Source organism: Tenrec ecaudatus, chromosome 1 (assembly GCF_050624435.1).
Source record: "Tenrec ecaudatus isolate mTenEca1 chromosome 1, mTenEca1.hap1, whole genome shotgun sequence".
NCBI classification, from domain to species: Eukaryota; Metazoa; Chordata; class Mammalia; order Afrosoricida; family Tenrecidae; genus Tenrec; species Tenrec ecaudatus.
Genome location: NC_134530.1, coordinates 290,846,138 through 290,862,713, shown reverse-complemented (window position 1 = coordinate 290,862,713; position 16,576 = coordinate 290,846,138). Strand labels below are relative to the sequence as shown.

General features: G+C 54.6%; 1 pseudogene; it reads left to right on the top strand.

Annotated features, from left to right (window-relative positions):
* The first annotated feature begins 670 nt into the window (after positions 1 to 670).
* LOC142440655 (cytosolic phospholipase A2 beta-like) overlaps positions 671 to 16,576 on the top strand; it is a 115,257-nt pseudogene continuing 99,351 nt past the window's right edge.

Here is a 16,576-nt window from a genome sequence, read left to right as displayed (position 1 = left end):
GACCCCTGACTAGATTCTCTTCTCCCCTTGGAGGGCGACGGGCCTGTGCCTTGGGAGAGCTGCAGGGGACTGTGACAGCAAGGGACGGGGAGGCAGCAGGCTGCCCATGAGCCGAGGTTGGTTTGGAGAGGGAAGAGGAGAAGGCAGGCTAAAGGGCACAGTTGCAGGAGGCCAAGTCCAGGCAAGCTTGCTGGGACTATGCCAAGAGAGGCTGCCCTAACCCCGTGCTGCTCCAGTAGGCAAGGCGTTCCGAGAGGGCCTGCTCTTCTCCGCAGACCAGCCAGCAGCAGGAAGCTGAAGGATCGCACGGGTCTGCAGATGTGTGTGTGTGCCCATGGACGCACACCACACAGACACACACACATGGATGGACATACCACAGGCATGTATACCATAAACACACCTGGATGAACACACACCACACCGATGGACACGCATCTACCAAAAACACGTGAACATCTATCACAGGTGCGCCCACACACACACATGCACACATGGACAGGCATGAGTACAGAGGGCTGAGCCCGTGGGTGGGACAGCCGTCAAGTCTGGGGAAGGGAGTGACATGGTCCAGAAGCTGCCCGGGGACCATGGGTTGCCCTGGCGGGTGGGGGTGAGGCTTCTCTTAGTCCCAGGGCAGTGGGCGTCTGGTCCGGGAGGTGCAGAGCAGATGGGGACCCTGCTCCAGGAGCCCCGAGTGGGCGATGCGGGCGTGTCCACATCCAGTCACACCACCACTGTCCTGAGAGGTGAACTGGCTTTCTGTGTGCCCACATTGGGGGCCCGGGCCACGTGTTCCAGGGAGCAACTTGTGCAGCCTGGAGCTTGGGACCGCTTACTTAAGCTGAGAGGCCCTGTCGGACGACCTTCAGCAAAGCTCAGCCTTTGAGTTCTGGGCTTCTGGCTTCAGGGCACGATGAGGGCAGCTGCTGGTTCTGGCCCAGCTGCAAGCAGCCTCGCTGTACCTGGCCCTTCTGGGGACTCCAGATAGCACTGGGGAAACTGGGTGCACCGAGAGGCTGGGTTACTTGCTAGAGACCACAGCTAATTAGCAGTGGAGTTGAGACCTGATATGGCCCTCACCGTAAAAAGGAAGTGTTTTCTGCCCTGGTGACCCTTGGCCTTCCCTGAGGTCAAGGGTGACCATAGCAGCCACATGAAGAGTGTCAGAAGCAGGGCACAGTGACTGCCTCAACCTCCCCACTCTCCCCCCGCCGGGGCTCTTCCAGTCTTGGCCTAGTGCCTCTATTGCTGGGGAGCAGGCTGGAGAGTCCCCCACCCCTGCAGGGCCCACAATCTTCCTAGCAGTGCCAGCGGATCTGAGAAGGCACAGCCTGGCAGTGTGTGGCCAGGCTCCCTGGAAATGGTCCCATTGAAGATCTGGAGAGCAGACCGATTGTTTTCCTTTGATTGTGTTACAGGCACCTTACAGGAGAGAAGGACGTTTATAGATCACTGTCTACAGTTTCTGAACTTCAAAGCACTCAAATCATTGCCATCGAGTCGATTTCTATCATCGAGGCCCTGTAGGACAGCACACGACGGCCCCTGCAGCTCTCTGAGGCTGTCACTACGGGAGCAGACAACCAAGCCGCGTCTTTCTGATGGGTTTCACACCACTGACCTTGCCACGAGCAGCAGCCCGGGGCATGCCTTTTTCTGACCTTGGGTTTGACTAATATATATATATATACATATATACATATAATGCACATATATATATGAATTTTAATATAGAGGGTTTTTGTTTTAAGTGGAAACATGCAGAGCAGTTTAACAATTTCTACACATTTTGTTTGCAGCCCTCATAATATAACACAGCACTCTTCTTGCCTCCTCCCTGGCCCCTCCCTCCCTCCTGACCTTTGAGGGCAAATGCTCCCCTTTGCTCTGGGAAGCAAGTGCCTCACAGGTGCCATGCGTTCACTTTATCAGCTCGACTGTTGCTTGGGCAGGGGTGATTCCCGGAGCTGGGCTCTGTTTTGGATTTGAAGGGCCCTGGTTTGGGGCTCCAGCAGTCCCTGTCAAACTTGTAATGCCCTCTCTTCATGAAGTCGACTTCCATTGGCTTTCAAGCTGTGCACAAGTTGCCAGTTTGAGCTCAACCAGAGCAGTTTGAGGCGGTGGCTGGGCACCATCTAACTCTCCTGGTCTCCAGGACAAGGATGGAGGGCTGTGGTATTGGTGGTCCGTTAGTCCTGTGGACTGCTTTGCTTCAGTTTTTGATTTTCTTCACTCGTCTGCTCCAGATGGGGAGAGAGGGGATCCTAGTTGCTAGAGGTGGCTTTGCAATGGAGACAAACATTTTATACTAAAGTGAGATTCTTAGGTGACATTTGTGTGACTGCAGAGCCCCTGCTCATCTTCCTCCATGCTCACCCTAGCTGACCACCTTCCTGCCTCAGAGGATGGGGCACTCCCTCTGCCCATCCACCCTCAGGTCCTCACTTTCAGTCCCACAGGATCCTGTGGTATCAACCCCCCCTATCAGCCCCGCCCCCAGCCTACACAAGGATTACAAACCCTCGCTCCACTCAGATTCTCTGTAGCTAGTGCCACCTCCCCTGTGTTCCTCAGAGTGTGCTCTGCACCCATGAGATTATTGATTGGTTTCCACCCATAGTGACCCTCTGTGTCCCACAGGGCTTGCTCTGGGGGCAGCTCTCAGAGGGGGAAACCAGGAGGAGGAGGGGAGGGAGCAGTTGGGCAGAAGAAGCTGTGATGGACCCCACAGAGCCAGACTGCCCACGGAGGACAGGACCCTGCGGCTGTTTCCTCGAAGGGGTGCCCCTCAGGGCGGATCAATGCTCTGGGGACTCCACCGCAGGTTGAGGCCCCTCGACCCCTCCTCAGTCCCGCCCTCCACACCCTCACCTACATCTGGAGCTGGGTGAGCTTCTCCTCCTGGGCCGCCAGCTGCCTTTCCAAGTCCTGGTGCCAGGCATGTGGCCCTCTAAGGGGTGGATCCCTGCTCACCCCACAGTCAGGGTCTAGCAGGAGGTCCTCTCAGGAGGCCAGCCAGACCTCAGCCTGACCCAGCATTCCCCGAAGCTCTTCCTGGTCCTGGCTCACCAGGCAGTGCTCCTGGTGAAGGGCCCAGGTCATCCGGAGCTCCTGCAGCTGCCTGTTCAGCTCCCGAAGACGCTGTGACCTGGGGGGCAGAGGGCTGTTGGGAGGGGCGCAGGGTGTGGTCTGGGTGGGGCAGGACTGGGTTACCGTGGAGCAGGGAGAAGCAGGAAAGGGGGCTCTGGCCACGCACCACCCTGGCCCTAGCCCTCAGCGCGCACATCTCTGGGGCTATGACGTGGCTGGTGTCCAGCAGCTGCTACCCCGCCGGCCGCACTGCCTGGGCTCTCAGGCAGAGCTCCTGCCCCAGTGTCTCCTTGGCCCCAGCTGGCCCTTCTGAGGATATAGACTAGCGCCTGCTTCTCTTGAGCCCGAGTGCTGGGTGGGGGACAGGGCATGGGAACAGGTCTTAGGGCCAAGAGGGCAGAACAGGGAGGAAGCAGGGAAGAGCTGGGTGCCCCCACCCGCATGGAACAGAGCGAGCCCCCATCCAGGTGGGGTGGCACATACAGCAGTTCCTGGCAGTGCCTGAGGAAGGCATGGCCATGGGCTGCCCACTCCAGCTGCTGGCCCTGCTCCCAGGCCTTCATGTCCAGGTGGCCCAGGCCTCCTGCACCTCAGCCAGCTGCCCAGCCAGGCCCTCCTGGACCGCAGGGTGTACCTGAATGGCCTCCATCCCCATCTGAACCACCACCTCGTCCACAGCCACCAGCTCCCTCTGCAGCTGGCAAAGAGCAGGCTGAATGCTTCTCCACCCAGGACTCTGCAGGCCATCCTGGCTGTACCCCAGCCTAGGTCAAGCCCAGGCTCGTCACCCCCCATCGCAGAGGGGGCAGGGGCAGGCTGCAGTCCTGCCTGAGGTCAGCTGGGGGCGAGGACTCCTCATCCATCCATTGCCTACAAAGAGGGGTTCACGCGGGGTGGGGGGAGGGACTGGGGCCCTCCCTACAAGAGGCGGTGCTGGCGCTGCAGGACCTCCACAGACGCCAGGTCGTGGCCAAGGACAGCACCCTCCACCAGGACCACCTTCTGCATGTGGCCCTACTGCTCGAGCGCCGCCTTGTGGAAGTTGAGGGCACAGCGGGAAGGAGGGCCAGCAACTTTCTCCCTGAGAACAGGGCCACCTCCTTTTGAGCAAAGACTGTGGCTTGGGGATTTGTGGGGCATTAACACGGAGGGAAATAGGACGAAGACTCTATTCCCTAACTTATAACAGTGAGAATCTGGAAAGCTGGTGTTCCACGGTAGGAAAGCCTCTACTTTGGTAAGTTAGAGGTAAAGTCCAAGTACATTGTCCTACTTTAAAAATCATTCCCACGGATTCTCCGTTAACAGCTAGGCTGCCTTAACGTGAGCACATGGCTGATTGTATCTCTGTGTAGAAGCAGATATGATCCTTTTGCCCTCTCTTCTCACCGTGACACCCAGCCCCCTTTGTAGCTTCCCCCAATGCAGGTATTAGCTTTCCTCACCTTGGTGAGCTCAAGTACAGGGGCCTTACGATAGATACCACCCACCTTGTGACCCATGTCACTACTGAAGAGGTGTGTCTACAGGCTCCCTATACACGTCCCAAGATAGCAAAGTTTCCACTTCTCCCAGTTCCACGTGGTCCATCAAGAGGAGCTGAAGTGAGAATGCCTAATAAAACATGTCTGACTCTGTATTGTATTCTCTCGCCCCTGTCTTTCCTGTCCTCTGTGACTTTACCGTGACCTTTACCTATTATCATCGCTGTACATTCGCGCCTTCTGGCCCTTTGGTGGTTAGAAGATGGTTTCCTCTGATCACAGCAGGTTCCTGATGAGGCCCGGGGGCCACAGGCAGGGCCCGAGGGAGGAAAGGGTCTTGACACACATGTTGGGTGGAAGGCAAAAATATGGGGAGCCCTGAGCACATGAGGACGGCGGCTCAGGGAGCGAGTGGGCTGCCTGTCAGGGGGTCTGCCTGTAGCACCTCCAACAGTCAATGAGGAGAGGGCTGGCCCCGGGGCCACCCGGCCCCAGGATTTCGGTTGCAGGACCTGTCAGGTGCTCAGTGCACTGAGACACCAGATCCCGAGAAAGGAGGGTGTGGTGAGGGGAGGCAGGGAGCTCTAAGAGTGGCGGTCAGCAAGAAGACCAGCAGGGCCTGTGCCCCCAACGAAACTGCGGCCCGTGCTCAGGGAGCATTGGGAGAGTCCACTTCGTGCTCCTGCCACAAGGGGTGACCTGCGCTGAAGGACTCCAAACTGGGGGCAGGAAGGATCGTGGTTGGACGGGGAAGGCTGATTGATGCTGGGAGCTGGAGTCAGCCATGCCCCTTCATACACACATGCACACACGAGAATACACACAGAAGTACGCATGCACACACCCACATGCCCACCACTACACATGAGCACACACACACACGCACACACACGCACACACATCTGGGGTAGGCCCCTGTGTCCCGAGCCCCTTGGCTGTCGCTGGCCTGTCCCTCTAGGCACCCACCTCTGTGCGGGCTTTCATTGCCTTGTCCAGCCTCACCCATGTGGCCTCAACCCAGCTCCTGTGGACTTGACTCTGGGCCATGGAGCTGGGGGAGGCGAGTTCCAGGGCACCTGCCAGCTCCCTCAGAGACTGCACCCTGGCAGCCCCACACTCTGCCCTTTCTCCCGGAAGACCTTGAACTTCTGTTCCAGCATCTGCAAAGGTGGGGCTGGAGAGGGTCAATGTGGATAGGGTTCAGGCAGCTCCTAAAACTCACGAAAGGGCCAGCTGGCCCCAACAGCTCCCACATCCCTCAGCCCTGGTTCTAGAACTCCGCAGGGCATCTCCTGCCCCCTCAGCCCACCCAGCATCTACCCTACCCTCCGTTCCTCCATCCACTTTCCCGGCACGACTCACTTCCACACCCTCAAGGTCCTGCCCACAGTCCTGGGAGTCGGCAGTGGCCACCTTGCTGTACAGCCAGGCGTGGAGGAGCAGGGCTTCTCCCTCCAGTTGGCACTACCCCTGGGCCTCCGCTGCCCATAGTCGTACTGCGTGGACCTCCCTCACCGCCCACAGCTGGACAGCACTGTGGGGCTGCATCAGGAAAGTCACAGGGGATTGCTGCCCTCTCCTCTCTGGCTGCCCACCCCCTGCTCCCTAGGTTTCCCACCCCCTGCCAACCTGTCTGAGTTCTGCAAATCCTCCAGGTGCCCCCAGAACCCTTTCAGCTCGCTCTGGTTGGCCTCCAACCATGGCATCAGGGTGCACGAGGCCCGTGTTCATGCCGTCCAGGGCACAACCCTGCTCTGCCAGCCAGGATTCTGCCTCCAGGAGCTGGGGTAACAGCCGGGCGGGCCATGGCCTCCAGCCTGGGTTTGCAGCCTTGAGAAGGAGTGCACCGGCCCACCTGGCTGCTCTTTAGAAGCCCGCCCCCTGTTTCTTTTTTATTTCCCACAGTTTACTCTGAAGGCAGTCTTGGTTCTCAGGAAGCAAGACAGCTCCTTCCCCAAGGTCCCCTGCAGCCCTGTGGCCTTTTCTTTTCCCTTTCCCACGAAGTTCTCCCGTGTCACAAGAACACGGTGGTTCCGGCCAGACGGTTGTCCAGAGTGGCTTATCTGTTTCCCCACTGGACCTGGGTGTGCTGCCTCCTCCCGGCGGGGTTGGCAGGAGAGCTTTAAAAGGTGCTTCTGCCTAGGCCCCACCCCTGTAGATCCAGATTTTGTCTGGATGGGAGGCTGCATGTCCATATCTTTTCAAAGTTCCAGGACATTCGAATGCAATAACCGACTGAGAAGAGCAACCGGCTTAGAAGACACCCCCACACCCACTGCCATTGGGTCCATTCTGCCTCAGTAGGAAAGCAAAGCTAAAGGACCCAGTGGGTCTCATCTCTGGACACGTGTGGAAGAGAGGCCTTGGAACAAGAGAGTGCTTAGAGGAGTTGCTAGGCACATCGAGAGTCTGGGTCCCCCATAGGAGTCCCCTTGAGCCCTGGACACCGGGCAGAACCCCACTTTACGTGCCCCTCACCTCTATCTATCTGCAGCTGCTGGGCCTCCTTAGCCTGCTGTAGCTTCAGCCTCCTTTGCTCTGCCTCTGCGCACAGGCAGCGCATAGCGCTCTCCAGCTGCTGCACCTCAGCTGCCACCTCTTGGGTGGCAAAGTGCCAGCCTGCAGCTTGTGCCCTGTGTCCTCCACCATCCTGGCCAGGACCGGCTGTGCAGCTCTTGCTCCAAGTTCTGTGGAGTACGCAAGGTCTCCAGGGCTGCTATGTGAACAGGCCATTCCTTGGGAGACTCCCTTGAAGCCTTATGGGGCCCCATAGACATGGACCCTGTCTCCATGGTCAGCAAAGAGCCCAGGATGTCCCAAAGCCTGCTGAGGCAGAAGCTCCTCCTTGGGCCCCACATTGTGTCTTCTCGTAGTCTCCAGTGGTCACTCAGGGCCCTGTGCTTGCTCCCTGCTGGGGCAGACACCCTCCCCTCTGATCCTGGGGTGGGCTGGCACCTGGTGCTGCTGCAGGTGCTGCACCTCGCTCAGACTCTGGCCGTTGTACTGGGCTGTGGCCAGGGCCAGTTTTTCCTGCACCCAGGCCAGTTCCTCATCAGTGTCCCTAAAGAAATGGGAAAGGAGGCTCCGGGCCTCAGGGCTCCCGCAGGCTCTCTAGCTTGCTGTCAGTGCGGGGGGTGGGGGTGAGTGGTGGGGGTGGGAGGGGTCAGGGGGTGGTGATGGTGCAGGGTAGACAGTCTTAAGGTGAGCTCCTCATGCAGGTCACAGGAGCGCTGGGAGTGGGTGTGCTGGGGACAGGGGTGGGATTCCTGCAGGGAAGGAGGAGGGGGCACAGGCAGATCTACTTCTGAAGCAGCAGCAGGGCAGGATCCTCCACGTTGAGGCTGAGCCCTTCAGGAATGAAGGCCCAGGCCCGGGCCAGCAGGCTCCGTGCCCTTTGAGCATGCTCAGCCACTACTGCCTCCACGTCTGCCTGTGCCCCCAGGAGCTCATCCACCCCAGGATGGTCCTATCCACTGCCAGGGACTCGCAGCTCCCGCTCCACAGGATGCAGCCTGCTCTCCATTTCCCAGATGCTCCCCCGTACGCAGGGCCTGGGGCAGGACATGGGGTGAGCAGTGGGCACTGGGCAACCTGGGGTCCCATCCAACCTGGCCCAGGGCGTGCACAATCCCACCTTGCAGGCCTCCTGGAGCGTGTTCTCTTTCCTCCTACAGTTGGCCCTCAGCTCGCCCCAGAGCTGCTGCAGTTCCTGTAGCCTCGCCTGGAAGGTCTCTGAGGCCCAGTGGCCCCCCTGCAGGCCCCTCTGTCCCTCCTGCAGCCACAGTGGGCACACAGACCTCCTCCAGCCACCAGCCTTGTGGCTGTAGGTTCTGGGCACTAGCTTGTAAGCTTCGTGCCCCCCTCTATGTAATGGGCACAACAATGGATTATTTTGTTTCAAGGAGAGAAACCATATACAGTCCTGAGTGGGGCCCATCTTTTGTAGATGGGAATAGAGACACTTAAAAAAGAAGGAAAAAAAAAAGGATTGACCTCAAGTCCCTTCACCAGCAGGGACAAATGCTCTGTGTCCCCTAAAAACATCATGTCAAAACGCTTTCTTTTACATTATGGACATCACTGCATTATAGTTACGACAGCCAAAGGTGGAAGTCGCCTTTGAGTCTGTGGACAGATGGATGGACCAAGTCAGTGAGTTCGAGTTCTAGAATGGAGTGGTGTCCTTTCATTAAAATAGGGGGATAAATGTCAGGTCACAAATGAACCTTGGAAAGACATGCTGGGAATGAAATAAATAAAATTCCCAACTCACTGCCATCCAGTCAACTCTGTCTCATGGTGACCCTAAAGGGCAGAGTGGAACTGCCCCCATGGGTTCCGGGGATGGTAACACTTTTACAGACATAGAAAGCTTCATCTTTCTCACAAGGCGCAGCTGGTGGACTTGAACTGCCGGTCTTGCAGATCACAGTCCAATTTGTAACCACTACGCCAGCAGGGCTGCTGGTAATGACATAAGCCAGACACAAAAGAACAGGTGTAGGACCGAGTCAAGTAGAGAAAGGGTGAGCACAAGCAAAGGCACAGAGGCAGGCAGATCGGAGATATACGGGTTCACGGTGGCAACTTGGGCGGGTTAGTGCCCTGTGACCCCGCTACCCATTTATTTATTATTATTATTACTTTTCCTTTCCCCGCCTCTTTTTATCTGTCTACCATGTGTATCCCTGAATTTGGTCTGGTCCCTGTCATATTACCTGGTCCTCACCCCAGGAATGTTCATACAGTAGCTTTTCCCCTATGTCCCTTTTGCATTGTTTTTAAAGCTTACCTCCGTGGACTCAATATGTACTTGTCCTTTAGTGCTTGGTTTACTTTGCTTAGCATGCTTTCCTCCAGTTCTTCCCATGCAGTGATGTGCTTCATACGTTCATCACTACTTTTTAGCAATGCGTAGTACTCCATTGTATGTATGTACCACAGTTTTTTTTTCCCCCACTGAAAAAGAAGTCTTTATTCTGATCCCACCAGCTCTACCATCTGTTATGCACCTTCCTCCTTGGCAATCCGGTCTTTCTTGAGTGGTCCCATTAAAGCTTTTTTCTCTTCCACGGTCTGGAAACGGCCATGGCCCAACTTGGAGGTGGTGTCTATGAACTTGAGGTCGATCTTCTCCAGGGCACGGCGTTTGGTCTGCACCAGAAGGAACTTGTGCAGAGTGAGCACTCGCTTCTTGGTGCCCACCATGCAGCCCTTAGCATGACAAAGTCATTGATCACTTCCCCGTAGTGGACAAAGTCGCCCAGGGGGTTGATGCTCTTGTCAGAGAGATCTTAGTCGGTGGAGGCATTGTTTGATAAGCTTGCCGTCCTTGACGAGGTAGCCCTGGCCAATCTTATAGATCTTCTTTTTGATCTCTGTGCAGTGGTGGTAGCCTTTCTGCACAGCGCGGGCCATCGAGGAGGCCACGCGGGCGGGATGCCAGGCCCCGATACAAGCTACCTTGTGCAACCCTCGGTGGGTCTTTCGGGGCATCTTCTTGGTGTGCCAACGCATGGTGACCCCTTTGTAGCCTTTGCCCTTGGTCACCCCCGTGATGTCGATCATTTCATCCTGCCCGAACACCTGGTTTACTGGCACCAGCTTCTCTCGGGCCCAGTCCAGCTTCTCAGCCACGGAACGAGCCCCCGTTCACCTGCATCTCCGTCAGGAGGAACAGGCGCGTCTGGGTGTGGGCGATGGCGCGCATGACCGGGCAGGACTTCTTCATGCTGCTAAAGTCTTTCTCGAGCTGCTTCTTACCCTCGTCATCCTGCCACTTCTTGCAGTACTTGGTGAAAGCCTTCTTCTTCGACTTGTGCCAGTTCTTGTAGAACCGCGCTTGCACTCGTCGTCACTGATGTGTTCCGCAAAGACTGTCTTGAAGGTCCGGAGGCCGCGAGGTGTCTCCACATAGCCCACGATGCCCACCACCACCATGGGAGGGGTCTCCATGATGGTCACGGCCTCCACCACTTCCTTCTTGTTCACCTTGGAGCCTGGCCTGTCGACCTCGCGCACAATGTGGGTCATGCCGGCCTTGTAGCCCAGGAAGGCCGTCAGGTGGACCGGCTTGGAGCCATCATCCTTGGGGAAGCTCTTCACCTTCCTGCCGTGCCAGCTGCTGCGCTTCCCAGGCAGGAAGCCCAGAGATCCATGCTGGGGCACCAAGAACTTCCGGTGTGACATTACATCGTTGATCCCCGCTGGTAGAGGTACCCCAGCTTTTTAATCCAATTGTCAGGTGTTGGAAATTTGGGTTGTTTCCAATTCCTTGCAATTGTGAACTGTGCCAATGAACTTTGGAGCACAGATGTCTGACCTTGGTTTGTTTCTTGCCCAGTAAGGGGGGGGGTTGCTGGGTCATATGGTAACTCTATTTCCATCTGTTTTAGATATCGCCAGTAGACCTCTTTCTTACACACATATGAGTCTCCCTGGATTTGTTTCACGTATGATGTGTCTGGGTCATTGTGTGGTCATGCTCTCTTTTAAGACTTGATCGATGTTTTCTTTACATTGTTTGTCCTGAAGGTCTCTTTTGTACCATAAAACAAGGAGTCAAGGAGATGCATGGGACTTGATTGCTGAAGGGGGCAGGAGTGAAGATATGGACCCAAAGGGTTTCCATACCACTTCTGGGCTCTGCTCTGGAGCTGTTGCCAGCTCTCCATAAACTGTTGGCACCTGTGGCCGAGGCTGCGGGCTGACCCCAGGCTTCTCTGGCAGAGGAGGGCTGCCTTCTGCTCTGGGATATGGGGTATGTCTGGAGGCTGAGGAAGGGGATCAGGTTGTGCTCAAGAGGCCCCTGGCATGGGAGCATACTGGCTCAGCTATTCCTCTGCAGGGTCCCACAGAAGAGGTCCCTTGGCCTGGCCCCGATGCTAGACCCAGTGGCATACCTGCCCCTGAACTTGGAGGAGGCCCATCTCCTGCTCCAAGGCCTCGTGTCTGTGCAGCAGCCTCTCCATGCTCTCCAGATCCTTCCCAAGGTCCAGGACTCTAGCAAGGGCACCCTGTGGAGGACGGGCACATTACAGGCTTGGCCTGTGCCCTTCTGCCCAGGGTTCTCTTCGATCCTTTCTTCCTGGCTGGTCTTGGCCTTGGCCTCAGGAGGTGACAGAGTCTGATTAGTGTCTGCACAGTGACACTGCGGGTGTTGGGGACAAGGCTGCTGGATGGAAAACCAGTACCTAGAACGGGTCCCAGGCCTTCCTGTTAATTCCCTTCCTGCCTCCCTTCCATGGGGTCTCTGTCTCATAGGCCAGGTGTTTCTGAAACCGCATCAGCTTCTCTTTTTGGTCCCCAAGAGGGACAGGCTATTCCAGCTGCTGGCCCCACCCCTGGATCCAGTCGCCGTCCTGTGTGATGATGGGGACATGAGTGCCCTGATGTTCATACTGCCTTGGCCCCAAACGGTGACCCTGTCTCCCCCTCGGGCTGTGCCAAGGAGTGAAATGCTGACCAGGCTCAGGGACAGCACAATAATTTTTCTTTCACCCAAGATGACAGGGCCCAGGCCCATTAGTCTTCAGATCTAGGAAGTGGCTGGGCAGGGTCCATGGGTGGGTTCTCATGTGGAGGGTGCCCCTCACCCACCCCTGGGGCCCTCTCTACTCTGCCCATCAGGATGACAGGTGTCCACACTGGTCTGAGAATCAAGGGCCCTGGGCTCCAGTCCTAGCTTTGCCCCTGGAAAAGCCATTAAACTCTCCACATCCCGTTCCACCGCAGGCTGCCCCTTGGCCCCTAGTGGGGCTGAAGGTCACTTGTAAAGGTAAAATGGGGTTCAGGTTGGGTGCCCTCTGACCTGGCTAGCAGCCCTGAGAAAGGGGGCCGTAATCAGCGAGGTGTGAAGCTTGTGTCGCTGACCTTCTCCCAGGGCTTCCACTCATGCCGGCCGCTCTCATATCGTGCCCAGCAGGCCCTGAACCCAGGGGCCTGGCAGCACCCTGGCCTGCTCTCTCAGCGCAGCCTCCTGCGTAGTGGGAGGTGGGAGGTGTGTGGGGGACCCAGCCCTGAGTACCGAGTGTACCCCTGCTGGGGCTGGCTCACAGCCCATAGCCTTCACTATAAGTCTCTAACCCTCACTAACAGCTCTGCAGTTGAGGGTTGGCCCGTCTCCTGGGCAGAAGGAAGCAGGGGCCATGTGAAATGGGCAGATCCAAATGCCCTCTGTGGTCCCCAGAGTGTGGCCTAACCCATCCCCATGTCGTTCTGGGTGCTTGGGAACCTCGGCTTGGTCACCAGCCCTGGATTGGAGCCCCTGGCTCCTTGGTAATCCCTCACCCACCAGCACAGGTTCGGTGTGCATACACACCTCACCCGTGTGCCCCCAACAGTCTGGATACCCCGGCCTTATCAGGGTCACGTCCATGACTGTCCCGGCCATCACCTCCCTTTCCTGTGTGCTCAGCACCTCTGGAAGGTGCCATGCTTCTGGATCAGCCGCTCCACCTCTTCCACAGAGCCCTCCAGGGCACTGGCTTCCTGGAAGACCTGGGGCAGCCATTGAGGTGACATAAAGGTTGGGGGGGGGGTTGGGGTCACAGATGGTGGTTCAAAGGGAACCCTAGACAGCAACATCTGCCAGAACCTTGGTTTACAGCCTGGGCTCTCTGGGGGTGCATCAAGGGGCCTGCGGCATGGGGGGGGGGGAGGTGGGTGCTGAGCAGGAGGGGAAGGAACCTGAGGAACAACAGCACTCCAACCTGGGGGCCGTTAGGAACATCCCAACTTCTGACGAGGTGGGGAGGAGCCCCATCAATTTCCAACCAAACCGCGTAGGGCTTGGCTGGCCGGGGCCAGGTGCGGGGAGGAGATGGCCCTGAGTGACCTGAGGCTCAGGAGTCCCCTTGGCCACTTTGGAAGACACACTATCTAGCTCCGTATCAGAATAGCAGCCAGTGATCCAGGAAGCAAGGGGGATTGGGGTGGTACTACAGGAGGACTGGAGGTCCTGGGGTCAGTGTGTCTGTGTGTGGTGAGGGGAGCTGTCTCCTGGGCCTGCAGGATCTTGTCCAGATGCCACACTGTCTGAGGAAGAGCTTCTTGTGGTGCATGGCCTGCCGTCTCCCTTGCTTCCGTTCCCAGGCCTGAAAGACCTGCTCCCAAGCATCCTGCAGGGCGCATAGCCTTTCCTGGACCTGGGCGTGGGCATGGACACAACCGAAGGTGGTGCTGAGGGAAGCTCCAGAGAAAAGGTGCCTGACTGTCCCACCCAAGGGGAGGGTATTGTTTGTGTTTCCACAGGGAAAGAGGGACCAGATATAAAGCCAGTGCCAGATGAATGCAGTGTGCCCGCACGGAGTGGGGAGCCAGTGTAGAGGCCTGAGGGCTGGGCTCACATACCAGCTATGTGGACAACTGCCCCTACCCCCAGAAGAATTTACTTCAGAGGACAGCACTGAAGCTGCATCTAGGAGAAAGGGGCATGTTTGATCAGAGCAAATGGGAGCAAAGAAGGGGGAGGAAGAGAGAGTGGAGCACATCCTGGCCCATCAGGCCTGGGGGACGATATCCCGGCTCTGAACAGCCAATGGACAGAGTGGACAATGTGGCTGATCCCACTATGAGACACACCGTCCATTGATGGCCCAGGGCCCTAAGGGGGACAACACTGGAGAATGCTTTCAAGGTGATTACAACTTATAGCAACCCCATATAGGGCTTCCAAGACTGTAAATCTTTACAGAAGCAGAGAGCTTCACTTTTTGCCTCCCCCTGAGTGACTGGTGCATTTGAACTACTGACCTTGTGGTTAGCAGCCCATTGCTAAATGATTAGTTCCATAATCATTACGCTTACTTAACTCTACATTCTTTTAATTATTTCTCTATCAGCCCTAATTGCATCTGGCTACATGGGAAAAAACAAACCGACTCTAGTGGTCTAATCACAAAAGCTTCATTTTTCTTATATTAACACCAAAAATACCAAACCAGTTGCCACTGAATTGATTCTGATTTACAGTTACCCCATATGATTCAGGGTAGAACTGTACTCCATGAGGTTTTCAAGGGCTGAATTTTTAAATGTAGATTGCCAGGTTTTTCTTCCAAGGCATCTTTGGCTTAGCAGTGAATTGTGTTAACCCTTTGCACCACACAGGGGTTTGTCTTATACAATAGTAAGTCTTGAAATCTGTAGCCTAGGTCTGGCGTATTTGCTCAGGGACTCATCTCGCATATAGGAGAATGCATGCTTTCTGGTCTGCCAAACTCATGTAACCTATGTGACTCTCCCATCTTTCAATATTCTGACTAGGGAGCATGACAGCAGAAGAGCCAAGGACAAAAATGAAATGGGTTATGCAAGACAAGTGTTTTGCCTTAAACAACAACAAAAACTTTCTTGGGAGTCCTACTCAGTATCTTTCACCTACACATATTTGGCCCAAACTGGGTCAAATGCTCATGCATAGCTGCAAGGGAGCCTAGGAGTGAGCGATTTAAGTAGGTCCATTATCACCCTAAACAAAATTGAGCTTCTATTAGTAGTAAGAATGAGAAAAATGGATACTGTTGAGGCATATAGCAGGGTTGGGTAGAATTCTATTTTGTATCTTAATTTACATTTTGAATGAACTCAGAAAAAGTCATAAAGAGTAGAACAAAGGGATGGATGTGCATCCAACCACCTCAACTACTCATTTCTTTTCATGCTCTCCCTCTAGCTTCCCTGAATAGTTCTTGGTTACACATTGGGCTGCTAATTGCATGGTTGGTATTTTGAAATCACCGGCTGCTCTTCGGGAGAAAGATGGAACTCTACTCTGTAAAGAGGTACAGTCTCAGAACCTCACAGGTACAATTGTACCCATGTCCTATAGGGTCGATATGAGTTAGCATTGAATCAATGGCAGTGAGCTTGGTTTGGATAGATCTGTGGAATCTTAGGATGGAATAGTTTGAATACACAGAAAAAAATTCAGTGGAATCATAACCCTCTAAATAATTACCCTCTAAATCCACAAAGATCAACTGTGTCCAGCATGGTGACAGTTTAGCATATGCCATGGGGACATTGCTCATATCCCAGTGTTGTTAATCAACAAAATCTCACGCACTGCCACTTATAGTGACCCTATGCACAATAGAATAAAAGCCTTTCTAGTCCTGTGACATCCTCACAATGGCCATATTTTAGCCTATTGTTACAGCCACTGTGTTGATCCATCTCATTCTGGGTTTACCTGTTTTTGGATGATGCTCTACCAAGTATTTTGTCCTTTTCTAGGGACTAATTTCTCCTGATACCATGTTCAAAGTATATGAAATGGAGTTTTACCATCCTCACTTCTAAAATACATTCTGGCTGTACTTCTTCCGGGACAGACCTCTTTGTTCTGCTGGGCATTCATGGTATATTCAATATTATTTGCAACATCATATTTGAAAGGCATCATATTTTCTTCAGTCTTTCTTGTTTATGGTCCATCTTTCACATGCATATGTCAAACATTACCATCAAGTCTATTCTTATTCATAGTGACCAAATAGGATTTCCAAGGCTGTAAATCTTTACAGGGTCAAATAGCTTCCTCTTTCTTCTGTGGAGCAGCAAGTGGGTTGAACCACCAACCTTGCTGTTAGTCATTCAACCCATACCAGACACTGAAATTAAGACTCCTTTCACATGCATCTAAGGTGATTAAAAATATCAAGGCTAAAAGCAGGCATAACTTGCTAATCCCCAGAGTAAAGCATTTGCTCTTTCACATTTTAAAGAGGTCTTTTACAACAGATTTTTCCAATGAAATACGTTGATTTATTGACTGCTGCTTCTGTGAGTATTGATTGTGGGTCCAAGTAAAATAGAGTTTAGCTACATTTCTCTATTTGTAATGATGTTGTGTGTTTATATTTGTCAAGTTGGGAAGACATTTGTATTCTTAGTGTTGAAGACTAATTTATACTGAAGGTGTACTATATGAGCTTTATCAGTAAGTACTTCAAGGCCTATTGACTTTCAGCCAGCAAGACTGGGTCATCTGCATA